The sequence below is a fragment of the Schistocerca nitens genome, chromosome 8 (genome assembly GCF_023898315.1).
Source record: "Schistocerca nitens isolate TAMUIC-IGC-003100 chromosome 8, iqSchNite1.1, whole genome shotgun sequence".
In the NCBI taxonomy this organism is placed as follows: Eukaryota; Metazoa; Arthropoda; class Insecta; order Orthoptera; family Acrididae; genus Schistocerca; species Schistocerca nitens.
Genome location: NC_064621.1, coordinates 632,149,198 through 632,175,282, shown reverse-complemented (window position 1 = coordinate 632,175,282; position 26,085 = coordinate 632,149,198).

Below are 26,085 nucleotides of genomic sequence, written 5' to 3'. Positions count from 1 at the left end.
CTGTGCATCGGGTGACTAATGATAATACTGAGTCGACACCTAAGTCACTTGACCTACCTTTTTTCCTTACGCAGAAAGCACTTCCAACAATATCGGTCGTATCTTACGGAAATACGATGTGAAATGTGTTTTCCGACCTCCATCTAAAGTTAGAGTGCTTTTGAGTTCTGTTAAGGATGATCTTGGTTTGCGTAAGGCGGGTGTACATCGCATTCCTTGTAGCTGTGGCATGGCATACATTGGTCAAACTATCAGAACTGTGGAGAACCGATGCACTGATAAACGGCACACACGATTACAGCAGCCAAGTAGATCTGCTATTGCCGAACATTGTTTAGATACTGGTCATCCTATGTTATATAACAATACCGAGATATTGGCATGCACGTCCAGCTACTGTGACAGTGTTAGTAAGTAAGCTGTTGAGATTAAATTAGCGAGCAACCTTGTAAACAGGGATGGAAGTTTCTGTTCGTGCTAGTTCGTAGTCTTTCACTTTCGATAGCTCTCACTTTGGTCATCTTTAGTGGCTCTAGTGTTCAGTGTGTGTGTGTGTGTGTGTGTTGTCTTTCCTGGATTACTCCAAGTACCGAGGTTTTAAATATACTCGTACATCGCCCGTTCGTCGCAGTTTGTGCCTTGAAAATGGCGAGGTGTACTCCCGCCGAAATATCGGCGGTCGCTGTGAATATTACCTGGCTGAATGTCCGTAAAGTGTTTGACAAATATCACATGTTCGACGGTGGAAGACCTTTTTCCCAATCAAGACAAAAGATGATCCACGCCGGACAAAGTCTGGCTTAACCGTCCACACATTACAGAACTAATTTCAAAAATATATAAGATTTCATTCACAGTGAAATCCCGTATCGGAAGAATTATCAGTGTCTTCCAAATTAATATACACTGGGGTGACGAAAGACATTGGTACGTGCTAATATCGTGTCGACCTTCTTTTGCCTGAAAGAGTACAGCAGCTGTACGTGCATGAACTGAAAAAGTCGCTAAAGCCCCCTGTAGCCGTCCAGAAAGTGGTGCCAGTGCGCGATTGTGTGGACAAACTGACCTCTGTTATGTCCCACAAATGTTCGATGTGATTCATATCGAGCGGTATGGGTGACTGAGTCATTCGTTCGAATTGTCCAGAATGTTCTTCAAACCAATGAGGAACAATATCGATCCGGTGACATGGCGCATTGTCATGCATAAAACTTCCATCGTTGTTTGGGCTGCAAATGGTCTCCAAGTAGCCGTATAATAAGCATTTCCAATCAATGTTCGGTTCAGCTGGAGCCGAGGACCCAGTCAGTTCCGTGTAAACATAGACGACACCATTATGGAACCACCACCACCTTGCACAGTTCCTTGTTGACCACTTGGGTCCATGCCTTCGTGGAGTATGGGGCACATAGGAACCCTACCATGAGCTCTAACGGAAACAGGGGCTCATCTGACCGGGCCACGGTTTCCCAGTCGTCTTGGGTCCATCCGATATGGTGACGTGGCCAGGAGTGACACAAAAGGCGACGTCGTGCTATTAGTAGAGGCAGTGACATCGGTCATCTACTGCCACAGCCGATTAACGACAGCTTTCGTCGCACTGTTCAAACGGATACGTTCGTCGTGCGTTCCACACTGATGTCTGCGGCTAAATCACGCAGTGCTGGTTGTCTACGCAAATGCCGCAGCTCTTGGTCGTTAAATGAAATCCGTCAGCCACTGCGTTGTCCGTGGTGAGAGTGTAACCTCCCCCTCAGTTATCGACCTTAATCATCATCATCATCATTTAAGACTGATTGTGCCTTTCAGCGTTCAGTCTGGAGCATAGCCCCCCTTATTAAATTCCTCCATGATCCCCTATTCAGTGCTAACATTGGTGCCTCTTCTGATGTTAAACCTATTACTTCAAAATCATTCTTAACAGAATCCAGGTACCTTCTCCTTGGTCTGCCCCAACTCCTCCTACCCTCTACTGCTGAACCCATGAGTCTCTTGGGTAACCTTGCTTCTCCCATGCGTGTAACATGACCCCACCATCTAAGCCTGTTCGCCCTGACTGCTACATCTATAGAGTTCATTCCCAGTTTTTCTTTGATTTCCTCATTGTGGACACCCTCCTGCCATTGTTCCCATCTACTAGTACCTGCAATCATCCTAGCTACTTTCATATCCATAACCTCAACCTTGTTGATAAGGTAACCTGAATCCACCCAGCTTTCGCTCCCATACAACAAAGTTGGTCGAAAGATTGAACGGTGCACAGATAGCTTAGTCTTGGTACTGACTTTCTTCTTGCAGAAGAGAGTAGATCGTAGCTGAGCGCTCACTGCATTAGCCTTGCTACACCTCGCTTCCAGTTCTTTCACTATGTTGCCATCCTGTGAGAATATGCATCCTAAGTACTTGAAACCGTCCACCTGTTCTAACTTTGTTCCTCCTATTTGGCACTCAATCCGTTTATATTTCTTTCCCACTGACATTACTTTCGTTTTGGAGATGCTAATCTTCATACCATAGTCCTTACATTTCTGATCTAGCTCTGAAATATTACTCTGCAAACTTTCAATCGAATCTGCCATCACAACTAAGTCATCCGCATAGGCAAGACTGCTTATTTTGTGTTCACATATCTTAATCTCACCCAGCCAGTCTATTGTTTTCAACATATGATCCATAAATAATATGAACAACAGTGGAGACAGGTTGCAGCCTTGTCTTACCCCTGAAACTACTCTGAACCATGAACTCAGTTTACCGTCAACTCTAACTGCTGCCTGACTATCCATGTAAAGACCTTTAACTGCTTGCAAAAGTTTGCCTCCTATTCCATAATCTCGTAGAACAGACAATAACTTCCTCCTAGGAACCCGGTCATATGCCTTTTCTAGATCTATAAAGCATAGATACAATTCCCTGTTCCACTCATAACACTTCTCTATTATTTGTCTTAAGCTAAAGATCTGGTCCTGACAACCTCTAAGAGGCCTAAACCCACACTGATTTTCACCCAATTGCTCCTCAACCAATACTCGCACTTTCCTTTCAACAATACCTGAGAAGATTTTACCCACAACGCTGATTAAAGAGATACCTCTGTAGTTGTTACAATCTTTTCTGTTTCCATGTTTAAAGATTGGTGTGATTACTGCTTTTGTCCAGTCTGATGGAACCTGTCCCGACTCCCAGGCCATTTCAATTATCCTGTGTAGCCATTTAAGACCTGACATTCCACTGTATTTGATGAGTTCCGACTTAATTTCATCCACCCCAGCTGCTTTATTGCACTGCAATCTATTGACCATTTTCTCCACTTCCTCAAACGTGATCCTATTTCCATCATCATTCCTATCCCATTCTACCTCGAAATCTGAAACATTACTGATCGTATTTTCACCTACATTGAACAACTCTTCAAAATATTCCCTCCATCTGCCCAAGGCATCCACAGGATTCACCAGCAGTTTTCCTGACCTGTCCAAAATACTTGTCATTTCCTTCTTACCTCCCTTTCGAAGACTGCTAATTACACTCCAGAATGGTTTTCCAGCAGCTTGACCCAATGTCTCCAACCTGTTTCCAAAGTCTTCCAAAGTGACCAAGCAAGTGGTCCCGACAGTCGGGATACCAGTTACTTTGGAATAAGGCTGGGCATCTCGGACATATTCTGAGTCGTGGTCACCTTTGTGCTCATACGGCAAAGACTACCAAATCCACCGGTTAGTCCCTCAGCCGTTAGGGGTAAAACCCAATGGGACTCGGGGCAAGTAAGGCTAGCAACCTGGTACTTTAAATATGATGCTGGCAACAATCGACCTTATTGGCAGCGAAAAATTAAACCGCGTGCACCTAATGGAAATTTGCGAAAACAACCGTGACCGAAGTTAATTTGTCGGTAAAGAGGAGGAAAAGGTTACATCTAAGTGAAAGGAAAAATGCCAATGAAATTGGTGGAAATTAATTTTGAGAAAAGGGTAAAATTAATAAAGAAAGTAAATGTGTGGTCGTCACGTTAACAATTAATTGGCGTTAATTAGATATTTAAAATTTGGGGAAAATTACGGTCGCCAGTCCTATGGACAACTACTATAATAACTGAAAATGAAAGTTTAATGCACATATAATTAGCACTAAAAGCGTGGCAACTGAAGGTTGACACGTGTTGTGTGAAAACTGAATGTTTGTCAGAAGTAATAAATTACGCTACACTCTGACTTAATTTAGCAAAAGAATTAATAAAACCGGAAAACTGAAAGTTAACTTAATGACTGAAATTAATAGTGAGCTTTGTTTCTGAAGCACTACGAAATTCAGTAAAATAAGGTTAGTCTTGGGCTACCTCAAAAATCATTTCAAAAGCTACTTGAATCTACGCAATTTAGAAATAAGAGATTTAACTTTGAACTTGAATTAAATGATTCTGGACAATTAACAGTAGTAAAATTTAGTACGTACAAAGCTGGGCTGCAGTCACAGGTAAGCTAAAATACGGTAACAAAACTCGCACTCTTAATTTGTGCTTGTGTAATCTAAATATTGTAGCCAGCTATGAATACTTTAACTAAACTTTGAAATTAAAGTAGTGAAATGGAATGATATTACTTTAATGCTGGCGTTTGAATTTCAACGACACTCGGGTTCATTTCGGAAAAGGAAGGGACCCTGCTTGGTAATGCAATTGGGATAGTGAGCAACAAAGGTTCATGCTAAGTTGCTGTACTTTAGTGATGTAAATGGAACAGTTTAAAAAGCTAAGGTCTGCCATACAGTTGTAAAACTTTACGTGCTTTTAGTCTTCCTTGTTGGTTGACTGAAGGTTTGCAGTCGTTGATCGGGGAGGTGGCGACAGTCACTCATTGTCGGCCGTCGCTGTTGCAGAAGCTGGAAGTTGGCGCGCCTTCTTCTCGACACGGTCACCAGGCGAAACGGGCTCTTGATGTGCGCCAGCTAATGCTTCCCGTCCGCGACACCGTGTCAGAAACTATCATAGCAAGTCGAGCGCAATTACATGCTGCCAAACTCCGAACGCGCGGCAACTCGCGGGAGCGTCACTCAACACACCTGCTCCACCGCCCTACTCCAGCCAGACACTGCTCTGCCCGCGCTCCACGCGGCCGAGTTCACACTACCAAAGATCCTGAAACACTTTGGTTCTCCACACTACCTATCGATGTAATCGTTCGATGGCATAGTTTTCCCTAGGCCAGACAACAGCGTAAAAATACAAATAATATTTACAAAACAAACCAATTATACATCGACATAAATGCATATATATATATATATATATATATATATATATATATATATATATATATATATATATACAAATAGTAAACCAATTACAACATATAAAGACACAGAAATGTCATATCTTCAGGTAACAAAATAAGGTAAAATTTATAGGACAATAGGTGGAAATAGGAGGATATGCATTTCCGGCGTTACAAGAGGTAATGCCCGGAATCAGGTGTTCTCTTGACAGTCTGGATCTCAGAAAAACGAATTTCCTAACGATTTCCGAAAGGAATGTCCCATGCTTCTAGCTCCAGGTACCATTCCGCGTTCGAAGTCTGTTAAATCGCGTCGTGCGACCACATCACGTCGCAAACCTTTCCACGCGAATCACCTCAGTACAAATGACATCTCCGCCAGAGCACTGCCCTTGTGTACCTTGTGTACGCGACGCTACCGCCATCTGTATGTCTGCAGGTAGCTGTCCCGTGATTTTTGTCACCCGACTGTAATATACAGCACTTACATGCGTAGAACGTGAAATATTTCGAAATATTGCAGAAAATGCAACCTCATGTCTAACAACAACAACAAAAACCGAGCAAAATGCCGGAAACTGCTTATGGTGGTCTCTAGCCCGTATTCCTTCATGTCATTATGTTGACACAGCGGTCAGGGAAAATCATGTGTTTCTGGATACACTAACGTCAAGGTATATAAGACTCTGGCCTGCACGTCGTAAAACCATAGTGGGATTCCATCCGGTCCTGGCAACTCTTTCGCTTCGTTCTCAGTGTCAGAGATACCTATTCGTGTGTCCTTTGCGTCGCATTCACTGTTGTATCAGTCGCATTCTTTTAACGGCCCGGTGCATCGCTGTTGCGCTCTGCCGTTACACGTTTCATCGTTCACTTTGAACGCTCGTTGTGATTTCAGCGGTGTTGGCACGCTTCGTTTGTGTACCGTGTTCTGCGAGGATGCTCGTGGCTCGCTCCCACTGAACTAATTATCTGCGCGCCATGCAGCTATATGTGACGTTCACTTTCCGATATAAGCGTGCCATTTGTCGCAGAATTAAACTAAATTGCACAGCTAGGTCTCCACTAACAGCTAATATTCACACGGGGATCGCTACTTATCCGTATTATCTGCAGAGTAGCTACGTGGATTGAGTAATTATGCACTGCACCACTGAAATTCGTACAGCGTAATACAGGGTGACTATAATTAAAGTTAAACTTTCAAATCGCTGTAGAAATAACACCACTGGTCAGAATAACGTCAAATTGCAACGGAATATTATCGGAGAAGGGGGAAAACATATGGCAGAAGAAAAATAAATAGTTACAAAAGTAGCAATAGATGGCGCTGTAAGCATCATAATTTAATAACGGTCGATGACAAATGAATCATACAACAATGCCTAAAGTGTACGTTTGACGTTAAGCAAACTGTACTACACAGTGTACATGTGTGTTAGTTACGTAAGCCCATCCACCACGGCAACATCATATCACTTTGGATGGGAAAAATGGGTTTTTAACTGTCGTGAGGAAAAAACCACATAAAAAACCATCAGTGAAAATCAAATGGGATTATTAATTTCCGTCTGACTGACGCAAAACATGTTCAATAAGCTGTCCACCGTTTTCTACAACAAGTTGAAATCGAGAAATAGCAGCCGGCCGGAGTGGCCGAGCGGTTCTAAGCGCTACAGTCTGGAGCCGCGCGACCGCTAAGGTCGCAGGTTCGAATCCTGCCTCGGGCATGGATGTGTGTGATGTCCTTAGGGGGTCATGTTCAGAATGTGTTGCGCAATGCACGCCTTCAGTGCAGCTAAGATTGCAATCGGAACACTAAACACAACATATTTCTGATAGCCTCACAGCCAGAAATCACACGGTTTATCCCTAGGACGCCCAGGCCTTTTTTCCTAACTTGAATGCCTAAGGTGGGGGGGGGGGGGGGTTCGGCGAGCCCACAGGTATTAAATAAGTTTACTGACGAAAAATTACAACTTTCGAAATGGTTTATGTATTTTAACTAAGGCATCGGTTTAATAATATTGTTAATTGTTATAAATATTGGATTGAGTGAATAAAAGATTGACATATTACAATACAAAATACAGATGTGTTCATATACAATAGACTACTCTGAGTCCTCAACTTCAAGGCAAGAGACACACTTCACAATTTTTTCTGATTGTGTGTACACACATGTTTATGACACTGTCCACAATACTGTTATGGTTTACTTAGATTGTTGTACTTCTGCTTCTTTGTTTTAGCTTCTCTTACGCAAATATGGCACCGACCTTTCCGTGCAGGAGGCTGACGTGCTTCTGTTGTCACGTCTTTGATTTTCTTTTGTAGAATAGTCTCCATTGATTGAACAATTTGGTTAGAGAACCCTCTTGCATTGGCACTTCTTTCTTCTACCTGCAATTTCACTAGTTCCATCCCAGCTTGCAGAAGATAAAGTTTTCGTTTGTTGTGTTTCTTCTCATTCCATCGTGGATGTTGCTGGATGAATAGGGTGGTTGCATTGATAGTACAAATGTCGATGAGAGAGTAAAATACAGATAGAGGCCATCTCTTTGTTCCCCTCTTGCAGGTGTACTTACGCGCCATTTGATCAACGATATCAATTCCACCTTTACTGGAATTATAATATGCATTTATCTCAGTGTTATTCTTCTCTCCTCCAACAGTGCCTTTATCTTGGTGCATTGTTGACAACATCAGTAAGTTTCTACTTGGTTTCATTTTTGCTGTGTAGGACACCAAAGTTACTGGAGGCCTACGTGTTGGGAACTGCACTAACTCACTGCAAGTTTACAAGATAAATAACAGCTGACAACAATCACTTCCTCCGAAAGTAAACCGATTGTTGTGAATATCAAGAATCCCAACCAACAAGGAACTAACTCGCATTGTTGTAGAGATGAGAAATGCGAAATCCTACTAAGGGAAATTTTCTATAGCATGGAAGCCTAAGGGGAGGGGGGGGGTTGTTGGACCTATAATAAGTTTATTTATTTTTTCTTTCAAAGCAGGAATTTTCTATAAAATATATTGACACTAACGTTTCATAAAATAGCCAACAAACAATAACTTAAAGGGAATATGTAGTATGGAAGTTACTTGGGCAAAAGTAGGGGACATAAAAAAATTATGGGTTCAGTGAACCCCCCCCCCCCCCCCCCCTTAGGCGTCCTAGGGTTAAGATAATGTGATCGGGACTGTCAGACTGTAGGGAAATGGCGGCTGATAATTCTAGCATTTCCAATGCAATGTGCAGAGGTGCGCCATCTTGCATAAAAATGATCCATGCTGTTGGAGAGCTGGAATGACATTGGAGACACTCATAGCGCTTACCAGTGACGGTACAGGTAACAAGACCGGAAGCACCTGACTCTTCGAAAAAATATGGCCCTGTGATAAATGACGCCGTAAACCCGCTCCACACAGTGATCTTTTCGGGATGAAGTGGTACTGATTGATTTGCGTACGGTTTTTCTGTTGCTCATATTCGACAATTCTGTGTATTGACATATCCTGTCAGATGGAAATGGGCTTCGTCTGTTCACAATATCTTCCATGGCCAATCATTGTCCACATCCATGCGCGCAAGAAATTCTAAAGCAAAGGTCTCTCTTGCTGCCAGGTCAACAGGAAACAGCTCGTGCACATGGGTAATTTTGAATGGATAACAAAGAAGGATGTTGTTGTTGTTGTGGTCTTCAGTCCTGAGACTGGTTTGATGCAGCTCTCCATGCTACTCTATCCTGTGCAAGCTTCTTCATCTCCCAGTACGTACTGCACCCTACATCTTCTGAATCTGCTTAGTGTATTCATCTCTTGGTCTCCCTCTACGATTTTTACCCTCCACGCTGCCCTCCAATGCTAAATTTGTGATCCCTTGGAGCCTCAGAACATGTCCTACCAACCGGTCCCTTTTTCTTGTCAAGTTGTGCCACAAACTCCTCTTCTCCCCAATTCTATTCAATACCTCCTCATTAGTTATGTGATCTACCCATCAAATCTTCAACATTCTTCTGTAGCACCACATTTCAAAAGCTTCTATTCTCTTCTTGTCCAAACTATTTATTGTCCACGTTTCACTTCCACACATGGCTACACTCCATACAAATACTTTCAGAAACGACTTCCTGACACGTAAACCTATGCTTTATGTTAACAAATTTCTCTTCTTCAGAAACGCTTTCCTTGCCATTGCCAGTCTACATTTTATATCCTCTCTACTTCGACCATCATCAGTTATTTTGCTCCCCAAATAGCAATACTCCTTTACTACTTTAAGTGTCTCATTTCCTATCTAATTCCCTCAGCATCACCCGACTTAATTCGACTACATTCCATTATACTCGTTTTGCTTTTGTTGATGTTCATCTTATATCCTCCCTTCAAGACAGTATCCATTCCGTTCAACTGCTCTTCCAAGTCCTTTGCTGTCTCTGACAGAATTGCAATGTCATCGGCGAACTCAAAGTTTTCATTTCTTCTCCATGGATTTTAATTCCTACTCCGAATTTTTCTTTTGTTTCCTTTACTGCTTGCTCAATATACAGATTGAATAACATCGGGGAGAGGCTACAACCCCGTCTCACTCCCTTCCCAACCACTGCTTCCATTTCATGTCCCTCGACTCTTATAACTGCCATCTGGTTTCTGTACAAATTGTAAATAGCCTTTCGCTCCCTGTATTTTACCCCTGCCAGCTTCAGAATTTGAAAGAGAGTATTCCAGTCAACATTGTCAAAAGCTTTCTCTAAGTCTACAAATGCTAGAAATGTAGGTTGGCCTTTTCTTAGTCTAGCTTCTAAAATAAGTCGTAGGGTCAAAGAAGGATATTTCGTAGGATCTCACACACCGTGGTCATGGGTGTGTCCAATGTTCGGGCGATTCCCCGTGCACTACACGTCTGCACACCGCCTACCACTGACGTCGAATCAGTACGTCTCCTCCGTCCACCAGGTTGCACACCAAAGAAAAACGAGCTTTTCGAATGTCCAAATCATTTTCTCCAGACCCATGGCAGTAATCGGACCAACGCCTTTTTTCAAACCGTTCAGTGTCCGGAATTTCTGCAGAGCCACGTGTGCAGTCATTCTTGTAATACAGCTTTACAAGCAGACCGCGATCCTGCATTGAGACAGTCATGGCGAACGTCGCAGACGCGAAAGGAGGGAAAGCCGTGTACCCGGCGTGTTTGTACCAACTTCAGACCGAGCGAGGTGGCGCAGTGGTTAGCACACTGGACTCGCATTCGGGAGGACGACGGTTCAATCCCGTCTCCAGCCATCCTGATTTAGGTTTTCCGTGATTTCCCTAAATCGTTTCAGGCAAATGCCGGGATGGTTCCTTTGAAAGGGCACGGCCGATTTCCTTCCCAATCCTTCCCTAACCCGAGCTTGCGCTCCGTCTCTAATGACCTCGTTGTCGACGGGACGTTAAACACTAACTACCACCACCACCACCACCAACTTCAGTGGGTCGTGCGCATGACAGGTGTTTTCATTTACGTATTCCGACACATACAGCGTCATCAATTGATCTATTGATCAATTTTACGTTGCAATTTGACGTCATTCTGAGCAGTGGTGTTATTTCTACAGCGTTTTGAAAGTTTAATTATGATCACCTTGTACGTCGCAGAGTGCTACATTTACGGGACAGGTAGGATGCGACGCTAGATGCGAATGGTGTTGACGATCGTGCCGTCTATTGGTAAGACTGAGTTTAGGGTTTATGTTGCTTACTTCACCTGTACAGTAAAATTTTCGGGCATGATTCTCGGCGTCGCATCAGAAACCCAAAACGTAAACAGAATATGAAAGCACCTAGAAAATCATTTACGCCATTCAGTGAAAAATGGTGTAGACGACCTTCCGTCACATCGTAGATTTAAGGAGTGATGTGGTGGATAGAGTGAGAGCCTGCTGCGGAACAAAAATACTACGTACATATTGCAAGCCCAAGTTCAGATTATAGCAGTAGGAAAGGAGAAGAAAACTCATTCACTGCGTAGGAAACACGTCGAACATTTTAAAACTGCTAACTTAAAGCACAGGAAGAGATCTGAAATTTGTTACTTTTCTTCACAAAATGCTACCAAAAATCAGCAATTCCTGTGTCATTTGACGCTCCACTAACATAAGACGATTGTAAGCTTTCACCCCATCACTGACCCATATTTGAAGGATATTATAGGCAGCAAGTTTAATGCAGGCAGTTGGAATTTATTTAGTTCAGGGGTAGAAATTATGCATAGGCGGACATTGGCAGATTAACAGTTAGGACGACAAGCATAGTACACATAAGATACCCATATTTCTATGTAATTAAATACTGTATAGTAATAGCATGGTTTACATGGTATAATTTGAAACGAAAAAATATGTAAAATAGACGCCGTATATTTGATAAATATTTCTGTTCCAACAGCACCATTTTGCACTCGTCATAGTTGTCACAATACCGTTTTCACTATGGCTGGTGTCCTTCTGCATTACTCTCGTTGATAACGACAAAATTTAATTGAAACATTCTATTTGACAATATCAGTACTGCACAAGTTCCACGAAAGACAGAACATGTAATGGAGACTGACTGATGGAATGTGTGTTCAGAGCTTTTTGCCGTAGAATTCCAAAACTGTTTCGTTACTCAAAGCGAAACGAACTCGATTAGAACTCCTCCACACAGACAGAGCCCCCTTGCTCAGACCCTAGGTATGCTTTTGTTAAATTCGTATCTTATGTCGATTACTGACTCACGTAACGCCACAGCTGCTCATTTCGATAACTGACTGACTCCATCCAATTCAAAAGGCGCTCTCCTGTCAAACCTTTCGCGCTCCACTGAAAAACAATGCATTACATCACTACAATGAAAAACACTTGTGTGCCAAATTATCAAAGCTCTAGATCCCAGAAAATGAGATACGCTTAAATAGTGAGTAAAGTTATTTGCACAGACCATTGAAAAGAGTGAGAAGCATCTAGCACGAAATTTCATATAATGAAAATTGAACATTGCAAATTTTTGGGGCTGAAGCTAAATAACAATGTTTGCGGTCAGGATGTTGGCAAGAAACGAGTTTCACTGTGTTACTGTTACGGGTGATGTTAGCAGACAATAGCAATGGAAAAAGGAAATGCTTCCCAATTTCACTTTATTGTGGCGTACATTGTCCGATTTAGGGACAATTACTCTGTGTTGGCTCAAAGCATGTTCCAGAGAATGATCGGAACAGTTGGTGGTTTCACTTGATAAAATTCGCGTACATCGTTATTTATCTGTGTCTGATTTGTAACTGTGCCTTTCTTTCACCTACACTCCCCAATGAGACTGATCCTAAATGATATCAGTACTTAGCAGGGAAAATAAAAGCAGCGCGTTTCCAACATTTTGAAACCATCTGTTGCTGCGTTAACGGAAGACAAAAAGACCTACAGTTACTTCCAACGGGATGGAGTAACTGCAAATACAGCCGACCGAACTTGGAGCACATTTACACAATCTTCACCCCCGACAGAGGTGTTACCAGAGGTCAATGAGGTCGCGGCTCTAGCTGGCCACCCACGACACCTGACCTGTCAGTGTGAGCTTACTTTGTGTGGGGAGCCCTCAAGTCTAAGGTGTGTCGCAACAACCCTCGTAGTGTTCAGGAACTTCAGCAGAACATTTGGAGTGAGACTGCAGCAATTCCGGGTGTCCAGCTTCAATCCGCCTTCAGCATCTTGCTGACCAGAGCTCGAAAGATGGTTGGTGTTCACTTTCAGTATTTACTGTAGTCAGGTTAGTACCGTATTTTCGTTCCTCTGCTGTGTTTCTTTGTACCGTGGGACTCTGTTCTCCGGGACACTTTCATTTGCCACACCCTGTATATCATCATTGAAGCTCAACTGCAAGATTCTTCGTGTAAAGTACAGAGAGAAACTAATCATTTTATTGAAAGTTTTGATTGTTATTGAGGTCTCGTTTCCGTTTGGCTTCCAACAGAACTCCCAAACGTATCAGATAAATCGTACAGTTTTAAAACTTCCGTGTGGTACAGCTCGTTTATGTATTTGTTAGCTTTCCTGTTCCTCTCAAAAACAACAAATTTTGCCAGAATACGCTAGTTACGTCTGTACACTCTCGCAAGATCACTTGTCATCATGTATTGTGCTTTTCACTAATCATAGTTCCGTAAATACACTCATAGTCACTCGTTCCAAGTGGAGTAGCTTATTCGGTCACCCACAGAAATAGTGTTGGTCTGCATGGGAGAATGTTCTGTCCTTTATATAATGTAGATGGAACAGTAATACCACCTACGATATTGCGGTGCCGATGTTATTCCGAATTACGATGCAATATTCCTTTGGACATGCATGCATGTCGTAAGAAAAATTACACCGTAATTCGTAGTAACACGGCCACTATAACACAGTATTTGCCCGCTCACACCGGGCAAGTGACTTTCAAGTAAAATGTGTCGCCTGTACGGGACTATACATACTCGATGTACGAGTACAGTTTGTAAGACATAGTTGACGAGATATGGAAGTTTGGGTCTGGCGGTAAGTATTGCACGGATAGCCTAATAATAGGGCGATCGCCTGCGATAAGAGGGAAATCCAGGTTCGAGTCCCGGTCTGTCACAAATTATCACTGTCGACTTTCCATTCTAAACTGATGCTTGTCCATATTCGCAGTTGCGAATGCATTTAGTGTATTTCATAGCCGCTGTAATTGCCGCAGTGCCTGTTCCTGTGAACGTGCACCGTAATACGGAATAACGCAGCCACTGCAATATCTTTTTTATTCTTTTACTCTTTGGTGAGCCGACGATTTTTTTACAATAAGAAAATATTGACGACGAACATCAGTGATGTTTCGATTCGCTGCATAAATGCGGACTCTATTGAATGAGGTAAGGTTAAGCAAATCAAAATACGAGAGTTGACTGAAATAATGCCTCCACCTTCGTAACTCTTCAACAGTTGCCAGCGTTGGTATGTGGCAGATACTGGCTTGTTCCGTAGCCTCTTCTCTGCAGCTCCAGTTGCCGGGAAGCCTTAGCAGTGAACGGTTGTGTTGTTACAGAGTGAAGTATGGAGCCCTGCGAAGGCGGTCGGCCAGTGCGATTAAGCAAAGGAGATTCTTTCAGAGAATGAAAGCAGTTTATGGTGACTGTGTTGATGCGAGTACAGTGCGTCTTTGGGCGGGTAAGTTTAAAGATGTTGAGGCGTCAGAAACAAAGAATTGGACGAGTTTCACAACGACCGAGTTTTACAAGCAAAATGTTGACAGACTGATGCAGGACGATCTCGTCGTATCACTCAGAGAGAAATTGCAAGCACAATCGGTATTTCACAAGAACGTGTGGGTCACACGTTCTCCTGCAGCATGACAATGCCAAACCATACACTTCACGTGCCACAACAGCAGACCTCATAGACTGAATCTCACCACCGTACGGCATCCTCCGTACAGTCACGATTTAGCACCGTCTGACATCAATCTGTTACAGATAATGAAAGACGATCTGCGGGGACATCATTATGCTTCTGATGAAGACGTTGAGACAACTGTGAGACTGTGGTTGCGGAAACAGAGAGTCGACTTCTTGGGTGACGGCTTCAGAAAACGTCTTCATCGTTGGCAAAAATGTATCCAATTGGCTGGTGATTATGTGGAAAAGTGAATATTGGTAATTAAAGATCACATCCTAAGGATTATTTCTGCTTCTGATTGATTGTAATATTCCCATCCAAATACAATTGACGAAGGTGGAGGCATTACTTTTCATTCAACCCTCGTACAATTAGAGGCCATTTTCTTGAATTTCTCTAGATGTCACGTAGCGATCACAACTTAGATCCATTCGTTCTTCGTAAAGATGTCAAATGTTAACTTCGTACGTTGTCGAATTTTTAGTTTCCGGTCTCTGTTGAGCTTCTGTATCAGTATCAATTTTTGCATCATTGTCGACATAGAAATCGCCACTTTTTAGGTCGTGTGTGTAGCATTTATGTCTCTGTGATATTTATACTCTGTATGGTCTATTTCTAAGTTAGTGTATTTGATTATGAGATGAGTGAAAGTATCGAACAAGCAAAGTTTTCTGTCATGTAGTTCCTTTTGAACCAGCACTAGTTATAGCTTTGAATTCTTTTATATTCAGAAGAGGGATCTCTGACTACATAGTGTTATCTACACAAGTCCGCTTCTCCAAGATGGTTTGTGTCATTCTTGTGGTCCTCAGTCCAAAGACAGGTTTGATGCAGCTCTCTACGCTACTCTACGATGTGGAAGCCTCTTCATCTCCCAGTACCTACTGCAAGCTACATCCTTCTGAATCTGTTAACAGTATTCATCTCTTGGTCTCCCTCTACAGTTTTTACCATCCATACTTCCCTCCAATACTAAATTAGTGATCTCTTGATGTCTGAGAATTTGTCCTGTCAACAGATCTTTTCCCCTAGTTGGATTGCGTCACGAATTCCTTTTCTCCCCAGTTCTATACAGTACCTCCTCCTTTGTTACGTGATCTACTCATCTACACTTCACCGTTCTTCTGTAGCACCACATTTCAGCAGCTTCTATTCTCTTCGTGTCTACACTGTTTATCGTCCATGTTTCGCTTCCGTAGATGACTACACTCCAAACAGATACCTTCAGAGAAGTCTTCCTAATGATCAAATTTCACTTTTTCAGAAATACTTTTCTCGGCACTGCCAGTTCACATTTTATATTCTCTGTAGTTCGGCCATCATCCGTTATTTTGCTGCCTAAATAGCAAAACTCATCTACTACTTTACTTGTCTCGTTTCCTTATCTAATTCCCTAAGTATCACCTGATTCAGTTCGACTACATTCCATTAGCCCCGTTTTGCTGTTGTTGATGTTCATATTATCTCCTGTCCATACCGTTCAACCGCTCTTCCAAGTCCTTTGCTGTCTCTGAGAGAATTACAGTGTCATCAGCAAACCTCAAAGTATTTATTTCTTCTCTCTCTACTTTAATTCCTACTTCAAATTTTTCTTTTGGTTCCTTTAAAGCTTGCTCAGTATAGAGTTTAAGTACAGAGTCAGACTACAGCCTGGTCTCTCTACCGTCTCAACCACTGCTTCCCTTTTATGCCCTTGACTCTTACAACAGCCGTCTGGTTCCTTTACAGATCGGAAACAGACCTTCACCTTCTGTATTTTACTCCTGCCACCATTATAATTTGAAAGAGAGTATTCCAGTCAACAGCGTAAAAAGGTTCCTCTAAGTCCGCAAATACTGAAAACGTAGGTTTGCCTTTCCTTAAGCCATTTTCTATGAGAAGTCGTAGGGTCAACATTGCGTGACGTGTTCCAACACATTTCTATGCAATCCAAACCGATCTTCTCCGAGGTCGGCTTCTACCATGTTTCCCATTCGTCTGTAAGGAATTTGTGGGAATATTTTGGAGCCGTGACTTTTTCAACTGATATTTGATAATTTTCACTTATGTCAGCACCTGCTTTTTTTGGAACTGGATGGTTTATCACATGCATTTTTTAGGTCTGTTCTTAGTTGCCTCATCCTGGACGTCCTCATCTTGCTCAGACTCAAAGTGATGTTCCTGTTCTCCCAGAACACCAAATTCCACACTAGAATTCGAGTCAGGAACATTTTCCCCGTTCTCAAAGTCTTCCAGCTGCGTTAGAATTCGAGCTTCTTGCCTCTGATCCTTACACTTTCCAAAATCTAATGAAACTAACACGATTATTTCACATGTTTATACATTATAAACCAGTAATTAGTAAATATATTAAACGTATTTTAACAATAAAAGTGGAAATAGCACGAAGAAAAACTGCGTTTCAAAAATACCTAGCAATTGGTCTCGCGGTTTGTAGTGATATTGCGTTGACTTTGCGGAACTCCTGTAACATGACCACAGCCAACTGGAGCTCGTACAAAAGTGAGAGAGTCTACCGACAATCCATCTTAAAGCGCACAGAGACTCCAAAAATTGTAGTTATCAGAGTTTCAGGATTTTTCTTAATTTCTACAGGTGAATTCAATATGTAAACCACCCGACCACTGCAAGCTTAAGCAAACGCCTGGTCATAAGCATGGACGAAGAAGTCAACGATACAGGTACATATTGCCACTAACTAAAAGAAAAGTATCGGAACTATAATGACAGCGACGACAGTTGATAACGAAGTACAGTCAGCAATAACAACTTAACAATGCCAAAACGATCGAATGTCTCCGCCGGGAACCGGATGTACCGGGGACCAAACCACTGTGGTCGGCTATTTCAAAAAAAATGTTTGAAATGGCTCTGAGCACTATGGGTCTGAGGTCACCAGTCCCCTAGAACTTAGAACTACTTAAACCTAACTAACATAAGGACATCGCACACATCCATGCCCGAGGCGGAATTCGAACCTGCGACCGTTGCAGCAGCGCGGTTCCGGACTGAAGCGCCTAGAACAGCGGCCGGCGGTCGGCTGTTTGCGTGCGGTTGCTCCCGCAGACTGGTTTCGCTCAAAACAATGAACGAATAATTCAAACGATAAGCAACACTACAGCTGAATGAGTCGAATGTTTTCCAACAACCATCTGAATCGATTGTAGGAATTCATTGTTCACACAAATAAACCTCCTACTAGTAACACTGTAGGGGTTTGTCAATTGGTACTGCTTGTTCCAAGGAGCGAGAAACGAGATCCTCTGTGCGGTTAGAATGTGTTCAATTCTCCAGATAGGCAGTGGGCCAAATATTGTTTTTTCTGTGTTCCCATTTGAACTGTTATAAAGTCCTTGTACTTAACTACCTTGTTACAAGCGATGTCATTCTCACAGCTTAAGGATGGTCTTGCAGTTTTTAGTAACTGCATTACTGCATTACTGTTTATTCACTCGATATATAGAGTGATCCCCCCATGAACCATGGACCTTGCCGCTGGTGGGGAGGCTTGCGTGCCTCAGCGATACAGATGGCCGTACCGTAGGTGCAACCACAACGGAGGGGTATCTGTTGAGAGGCCAGACAAACATGTGGTTCCTGAAGAGGGGCAGCAGCCTTTTCAGTAGTTGCAGGGGCAACAGTCTGGATGATTGACTGATCTGGCCTTGTAACACTAACCAAAACGGCCTTGCTGTGCTGGTACTGCGAACGGCTGAAAGCAAGGGGAAACTACGGCCTAATTTTTCCCGAGGGCATGCAGCTTTACTGTATGATTAAATGATCATGGCGTCCTCTTGGGTAAAATATTCCGGAGGTAAAATAGTCCCCCATTCGGATCTCCGGGCGGGGACTACTCAGGAGGACGTCGTTATCAGGAGAAAGAAAACTGGCGTTCTACGGGTCAGAGCATGGAATTTCAGATCCCTTAATCGGACACGTAGGTTAGAAAATTTAAAAAGGGAAATGGATAGGTTAAAGTTAGATATAGTGGGAATTAGTGAAGTTCGGTGGCAGGAGTAACAAGACTTTTAGTCAGGTGATTACAGGGTTATAAATACAAAATCAAATAGGGGTAATGCAGGAGTAGGTTTAATAATGAATAAAAAAATAGGACTGCGGGTTAGCTACTACAAACAGCATAGTGCACGCATTATAGTGGCCAAGATAGACACAAAGCCCATGCCTACTACAGTAGTACAAGTTTATATGCCAACTAGCTCTGCAGATGAAGAAATAGATGAAATGTATGACGAAATAAAAGAAATTATTCAGGTAGTGAAGGGAGGCGAAAATTTAATAGTCATGGGTGACTGGAATTCGTCAGTAGGTAAAGGGAGAGAAGGAAACATAGTAGGTGAATGTGGATTGGGGGGAAGAACTGAAAGAGGAAACCGCCTTGTAGAATTTTGCACAGAGCACAACTTAATCATAGCTAACACTTGGTTTAAGAATCATGATAGAAGGTTGTATACATGGAAGAACCCTGGAGATACTAAAAGGTATCAGATTATATAATGGTAAGACAGAGATTTAGGAACCAGGTTTTAAATTGTAAGACATTTCCAGGGGCAGAAGTGGATTCTGACCACAATCTATTGGTTATGAACTGCAGATTGAAACTGAAGAAACTGCAAAAAGGTGGGAATTTAAGGAGATGGGACCTGGATAAACTGAAAGAACCAGAGGTTGTAGAGGGTTTCAGGGAGAGCATAAGGGAACAATTGACAGAAATGAGGGAAAGAAATACAGTAGAAGAAGAATGGGTAGCTCTGAGGGATGAAGTAGTGAAGGCAGCAGACGATCAAGTAGGTAAAAAGACGAGGACTAATAGAAATCCTTGGGTAACAGAAGAAATATGGAATTTAATTGATGAAAGGAGAAAATATAAAAATGCAGTAAATGAAGCAGGCAAAAAGGAATACAAACGTCTCAAAAATGAGATCGACAGGAAGTGCAAAATGGCTAAGCAGGGATGGCTAGAGGACAAATGTAAGGATGTGGAGGCTTGTCTCACTAGGGGTAAGATACATACTGCCTACAGGAAAATTAAAGAGACCTTTGGAGAGAAGAGAACCACTTGTATGAATATCAAGAGGTCAGATTGCAACCCAGTTCTAAGCAAAGAAGGGAAGGCAGAAAGGTTGAAGGAGTATATAGAGGGTTTATACAAGGGCGATGTACTTGAGCACAATATTATGGAAATGGAAGAGGATGTAGATGAAGATGAAATGGGAGATAAGATACTGCGTGAAGAGTTTGACATAGCACTGAAAGACCTGAGTCGAAACAAGGCCCCGGGAGTAGACAACATTCCATTAGAACTACTGATGGCCTTGGGAGAGCCAGTCATGACATAACTCTACCATCTGGTGAGCCAGATGTATGAGACAGGCGAAATACCCACAGACTTCAAGATGAATATAATAATTCCAATCCCAAAGAAAGCAGGTGTTGACAGATGTGAAAATTACCGAACTATCAGTTTAATAAGTCACAGCTGCAAAATACTAACGCGAATTCTTTACAGACGAATGCAAAAACTGGTAGAAGCGGACCTCGGGGAAGATCAGTTTGGATTCCGTAGAAGTATTGGAACACGTGAGGCAATACTAACCTTACGACTTATCTTAGAAGAAAGGTTAAGAAAAGGCAAACCTACGTTTCTAGCATTTGTAGACTTAGAGAAAGCTTTTGACAACGTTAACTGGAATACCCTCTTTCAAATTCTGAAGGTGGCAGGGGTAAAATACAAGGAGCGAAAGGCTATTTACAATTTGTACAGAAACCAGATGGCAGTTATAAGAGTCGAGGGGCATGAAAGGGAAGCAGTGGTTGGGAAAGGAGTGAGACAGGGTTGTAGCCTCTCCCCGATGTTATTCAATCTGTATATTGAGCAAGCAGTAAAGGAAACAAAAGAAAAATTCGGAGTAGGTATTAAAATTCATGGAGAAGAAGTAAAAACTTTGAGGTTCGCCGATGACATTGTAATTCTGTCAGAGACAGCAAAGGACTTGGAAGAGCAGTTGAACGGAATGGACAGTGTCTTGAAAGGAGGATATAAGATGAACATCAACAAAAGCAAAACGAGGATAATGGAATGTAGTCAAATTAAATCGGGTGATGCTGAGGGGATTAGATTAGGAAATGAGACACTTAAAGTAGTAAAGGAGTTTTGCTATTTAGGGAGCAAAATAACTGATGATGGTCGAAGTAGAGAGGATATAAAATGTAGACTGGCAATGGCAAGGAAATCGTTTCTGAAGAAGAGAAATTTGTTAACATCGAGTATAGATTTAAGTGTCAGGAAGTCGTTTCTGAAAGTATTTGTATGGAGTGTAGCCATGTATGGAAGTGAAACATGGACGATAACCAGTTTGGACAAGAAGAGAATAGAAGCTTTCGAAATGTGGTGCTACAGAAGAATGCTGAAGATAAGGTGGGTAGATCACGTAACTAATGAGGAGGTACTGAATAGGATTGGGGAGAAGAGAAGTTTGTGGCACAACTTGACTAGAAGAAGGGATCGGTTGGTAGGACATGTTCTGAGGCATCAAGGGATCACAAATTTAGGATTGGAGGGCAGCGTGGAGGGTAAAAATCGTAGAGGGAGACCAAGAGATGAATACACTAAGCAGATTCAGAAGGATGTAGGTTGCAGTAGGTACTGGGAGATGAAGAAGCTTGCACAGGATAGAGTAGCATGGAGAGCTGCATCAGATCAGTCTCAGGACTGAGGACCACAACAACAACAACAACATATAGAGTGGTATTGAAAGGATCTCAAGTTCATACCATATTTCTAGCTTTCCACTACGCTTTCGACACTGTTCCTCGCAAGCGGCTTCTGATAAAACCTCCTGTCAGAAAGAGCAAAATTTGTAGTAACTAACAGGAAATTAGGTGGTGAAAAATAAGTGACAGATATGTGGGGAGTGCCAAGCAAGAATTATAGATCTTCTGTTGATCTTAATGTACATAAAAGATTGATGAGACTATCTGAAGTGCCCTCTTAGATTGTTTGCAGATGACGCTGTCGTTTACCCTCTGCTAAAGTCATCACAGTCTCAAAAAACATCTTGTTTTAGATAAGACATCTTGATGATCTGAAAAGTGGCAGTTTACCTTAAAAGAGTGTGATGTCACCTTTTCTCAGCACTCAGTCTTCTGACTGGTTTGGTGCGACCCGCCACGAGTTTCTCTCCTGTGCCAACATCATCATTTCAGAGTTGCACTTCCAATCTACGTCCTCAATTAACTTCTGTACGTATTCCAATCTCTGTCTTCCTCTACAGTTTGTGCCCTCTATAGCTCCCTTTAGTACCATGAAAGTGAGTCCCTGATGTCTTAAAAGCTGTCCTGTCATCCTGTCCCTTCTCTTTGTCAGTGTTTTCCACATATTCTTTACCTCTCCGATTCAGGGCTAAGTCACCGCATTCCTCATCAGTCCACCCTATTATCAACGTTCGTCTGTAGCACCACATCTCACATGCTTCGGTTCTCTTCTGTTCCGGCTTTCCCATAGTCCATGTTTCACTACCGTCCTATGCTGTGCTCCAAACGTCTATTCTCTTAAATGTCTTCCTCAAATTAAGGGCTATGTTGGATACTGGTAGACTTCTCTTGGCCAGGAATGCCCTTTTAGCCAGTGCTGGTCTGCTTTCGATGTCCTCCTTGCTCCGTCCGTCAATGGTTATTTTGGTGCCTAGGTGGCAGAATCCTTTAACGTCATCTACTTCGTGACCATCAATCCTGATGTTAAGTTTCGAGCTGCTAGTATTTCTGCTACTTTTCATTACTTCCGTCTTTCTTCGATTTACTTTCAATCCATATTCTGTACTCATTAGACTGTCCATTCCATTCAGCAGGTCATGCAATTCGTCTTCACCTTCACTCATGATAGCAATGTCATCACGTCCTCTAGATAAGCGCTAAAAAGAATCCTTTATATTTCGGATACACGATAAATAACACAAATATTAAGACTGTCAATAAAACAAAACACCCATACACAAGTTACGAACAACTTAAATTGGTGCCAAAACACAGATAACGCTGTGGGGAAACCGAACTAGAGAGTGCGTTTTTTTGACACAATGATTATAGGTTGCAACAAGTCTACTAAACTAACGGGACTGCCTAAACTACGCTTTTCAGTCCTCATCTGAATCATTGGTGTGCTGTGTGGGATCATTACCGGATAGGACTGACGATATCGTGAAATAGGGGAGAAAGTGTCACGGATATGATAAGAGAGTTCGGGTGGCAATCATTAAAACAAAGGCGTTTTTGGTTGCGATGATGTTTTTCAAGATATCTCGATAATATTTTTTAACAAAATAAGAGAAACCGGAACTCGCACGGTTAGGTTTCCTGCTATTCGAGACTGAAACTGTTAAGAAACATTCTGAAAGTGGTTCTGTGATGCCTGTGGTAAGCATTTGAATGTGAACTGAGTAATCAAGTAGATGTATGCAAGCTTTCCATGTCAAGTGCACATGAATATTTGATTGTAAATCTGATACTTCCATCTTGTTTTAATGTTTTTCCAAAGTTCTTCAGTTGCCAGTGAAAGAGACATATAAGACAACGAAAGAAAACGTTTTAGTAGTTCTCTTCTTATTTCGCATAAATATCATTTGGACTACGTTATTTCTATGTCCCATTTTAATGATCCACGCCGACACCAGTGCAACAAAATGTGGCACATTTTGCACGCAGTTTGGTTGTTAATAGAAGGCTGAAGTCCAAGCAAGAAAGAGAAAATCGTCAACTGAGTTCCTTGGAAAGGTTGGCATAAATTGAAACAAGAAACTAGCTCAATGGGGTAATTGCTTTAGAATGTAAGCTGGTTGTTAAATTCGCATCGGAAGTTAACGTTAATAACCAAGGGGAATAAGTGTTTTCAACTATTAGATACATTCCGTAAGTTCGTTTAGGTGAGAACATTTGTGTCACCATTAAGAGGAGTTCTGCAGGGGGACTCGTCATTATCTTACACTTTCAGTCATAGACGTAAAAATACATCGCTTATAAAAACAATAACGACATTACAACAAAGAAAAATGTGATGGGGAAGAAAGGAAATTCTGCACGACACATTACACAGCAAATCCGTTCACGTCCGTATCTCTGTAGCAGTGAAACACAGTTTTATGTTGGAGATCGCCAGCTGTCATCAGCGCACGTAATGAATGAGGCAGCCGAAGAACATTCACGAAGAAGGGGCCTGCGTGGAAAATTTTAAAATGTGCAGTAACCCTGACACCTCGTTAGAGCGCGTTATTAATGAAGTGACTGACATGTATATTTTACATCGACTTAATCCGTTAAATGGGTTTTCCAATTAAAAAAGCCGCTGGCGCTATTCCACCGTACAAGATTCATACTTCTTAAACATGGGTAATTTCCAACCAATTCCAGCAGTTTCATTTATTCAATGAGTGGGATTGCGAACGGCATAGCGCACGTACCCTTGACGCGCCTATAAATTATATTTTCTCTCGCCAATACTTCAGTGCGAGACTTAACCGTCTCATACATGATAATTCAGAAGTTTGGATAAATTTCTTAAATGTTCTTTCAGGAAAAGTCATTAATGGAAAAAAATCGAGTGAAACTTGCGGCGGAAAAATTTCTCGACTTGGGCATTGGTGATGTAAACAGTATCACGTATAGCACATAGATCTCGGTTCTAGGCGCTACAGTCTGGAACCGCGCGACCGCTATAGTCGCACTTTCAAATCCTGCCTCGGGCATGGATGTGTGTGATGTCCTTAGGTTAGTTAGGTTTAAGTAGTTCTAAGTTCTAGGGGACTGATGACCTCAGAAGTTGTGTCCCACAGTGCTCAGAGCCATTTGAACCATTGTTTTTTTTTTTTTTTTTTTTGCACATAGATCCGTAAGAAATAGGACGTGGAATCTTTAAAGAGGACATTGTGATATTTTCCTTCAGTGGGTCAGGTATCTCAAATACTGAATTGGAATATCGCTGCTACAGGAAACAATTTGGAGTCTCAACCAGTCTGTCACTTTGCTCAGTAGGTCTGCTTCAGAGCTATATGCCAATATTCAGTTTAGAGAAAATATCAGCTGCCGGTGTTGTGATCTTCAGCTCGAACAATGCTTTGATGTAGCAGGACTCTACCCTCTGCAAGCGTCTTCATCTCAGAATAACTGTTGCGAGCGACACTCATCTGAGCCTGCTTACAGCAGTAACAGTTTGGTCTCGTTCTAGAATTTTTACCCTCTTCCCAACCACACTTCCCTCTATTAACAAATTAACTATTTTTTCATACCCCAGGCAGTGTTCTGTCAACCGATACCTCCTTTGAGTCTAAGTAGGCCGCCTATTTGTTCCATTTGCAGTTGAAATGAATGTATTTTTGTTGCCAGCATCGTTGATTTTACACTAATTTGTACGTTAAGGTGTGCGAGGTCGACATTCTGGCTCATCCCAAAGATGTCCCATCAGGTTCAACTCTGGAATCTTGGTACGTCAGTCCAGTTAATCAACGTTACTGCCCTAACACAATTGCCTCTCAGATGCCTGTTTTACGACAGGGTGCAGTGTCAAGCTCCTACAGTCATCGTCTCCCGTCTGTTCCTCTACTGTACGTGTGGTGTCACCGCCAGACACCACACTTGCTAGGTGGTAGCCTTTAAATCGGCCGCGGTCCGTTAGTATACGTCGGACCCGCGTGTCGCCACTACCAGTGATTGCAGGCCGAGCGCCGCCACACGGCAGGTCTAGAGAGACTTCCTAGCACTCGCCCCAGTTGTACAACCGACTTTGCTAGCGATGGTTCACTGACAAAATACGCTCTCATTTGCCGAGACGATAGTTTAGCATAGCCTTCAGCTACGTCATTTGCTACGACCTAGCAAGGCGCCATTATCAGTTACTATTGATATTGATTTATGTACCGTCAAGACCGACGCTCTTCATTAACGGATTAAAGTTAAGTATTCCACCAGCTACGTCCTTTTTTCTAAATTCTAATTTCCTTGTCCTGTTCCAGACCTCACGCCAGCCTGCGTGAGCTCAAACTCGTGCCTTTCGGCCTCCTTCTAGTAACACGGTGTTGGCTCTCCTGCCAACCAAAACAGAACGCAGCACACAATGCCGTAAAATGCATTCATATCCTTCTTCCTTTAGTGTTTCTTGAGGGGGCCTGAAAGACAAATTTCTCCCATTTACTGAATGTTTGGTTTATCAGCTTTTGAATTCCGGAATGAGACTTTCACTCTGCAGCGGAGTGTGCGCTGATACGAAACTTCCCGGCAGATTAAAACTGTGTGCCGGACCGAGACTCGAATTCGGTACCTTTGCCTTTCGGAGGCAAATGCTCTCAGTTGGAGTCTTGGTCCGGAAGACAGTTTTAATC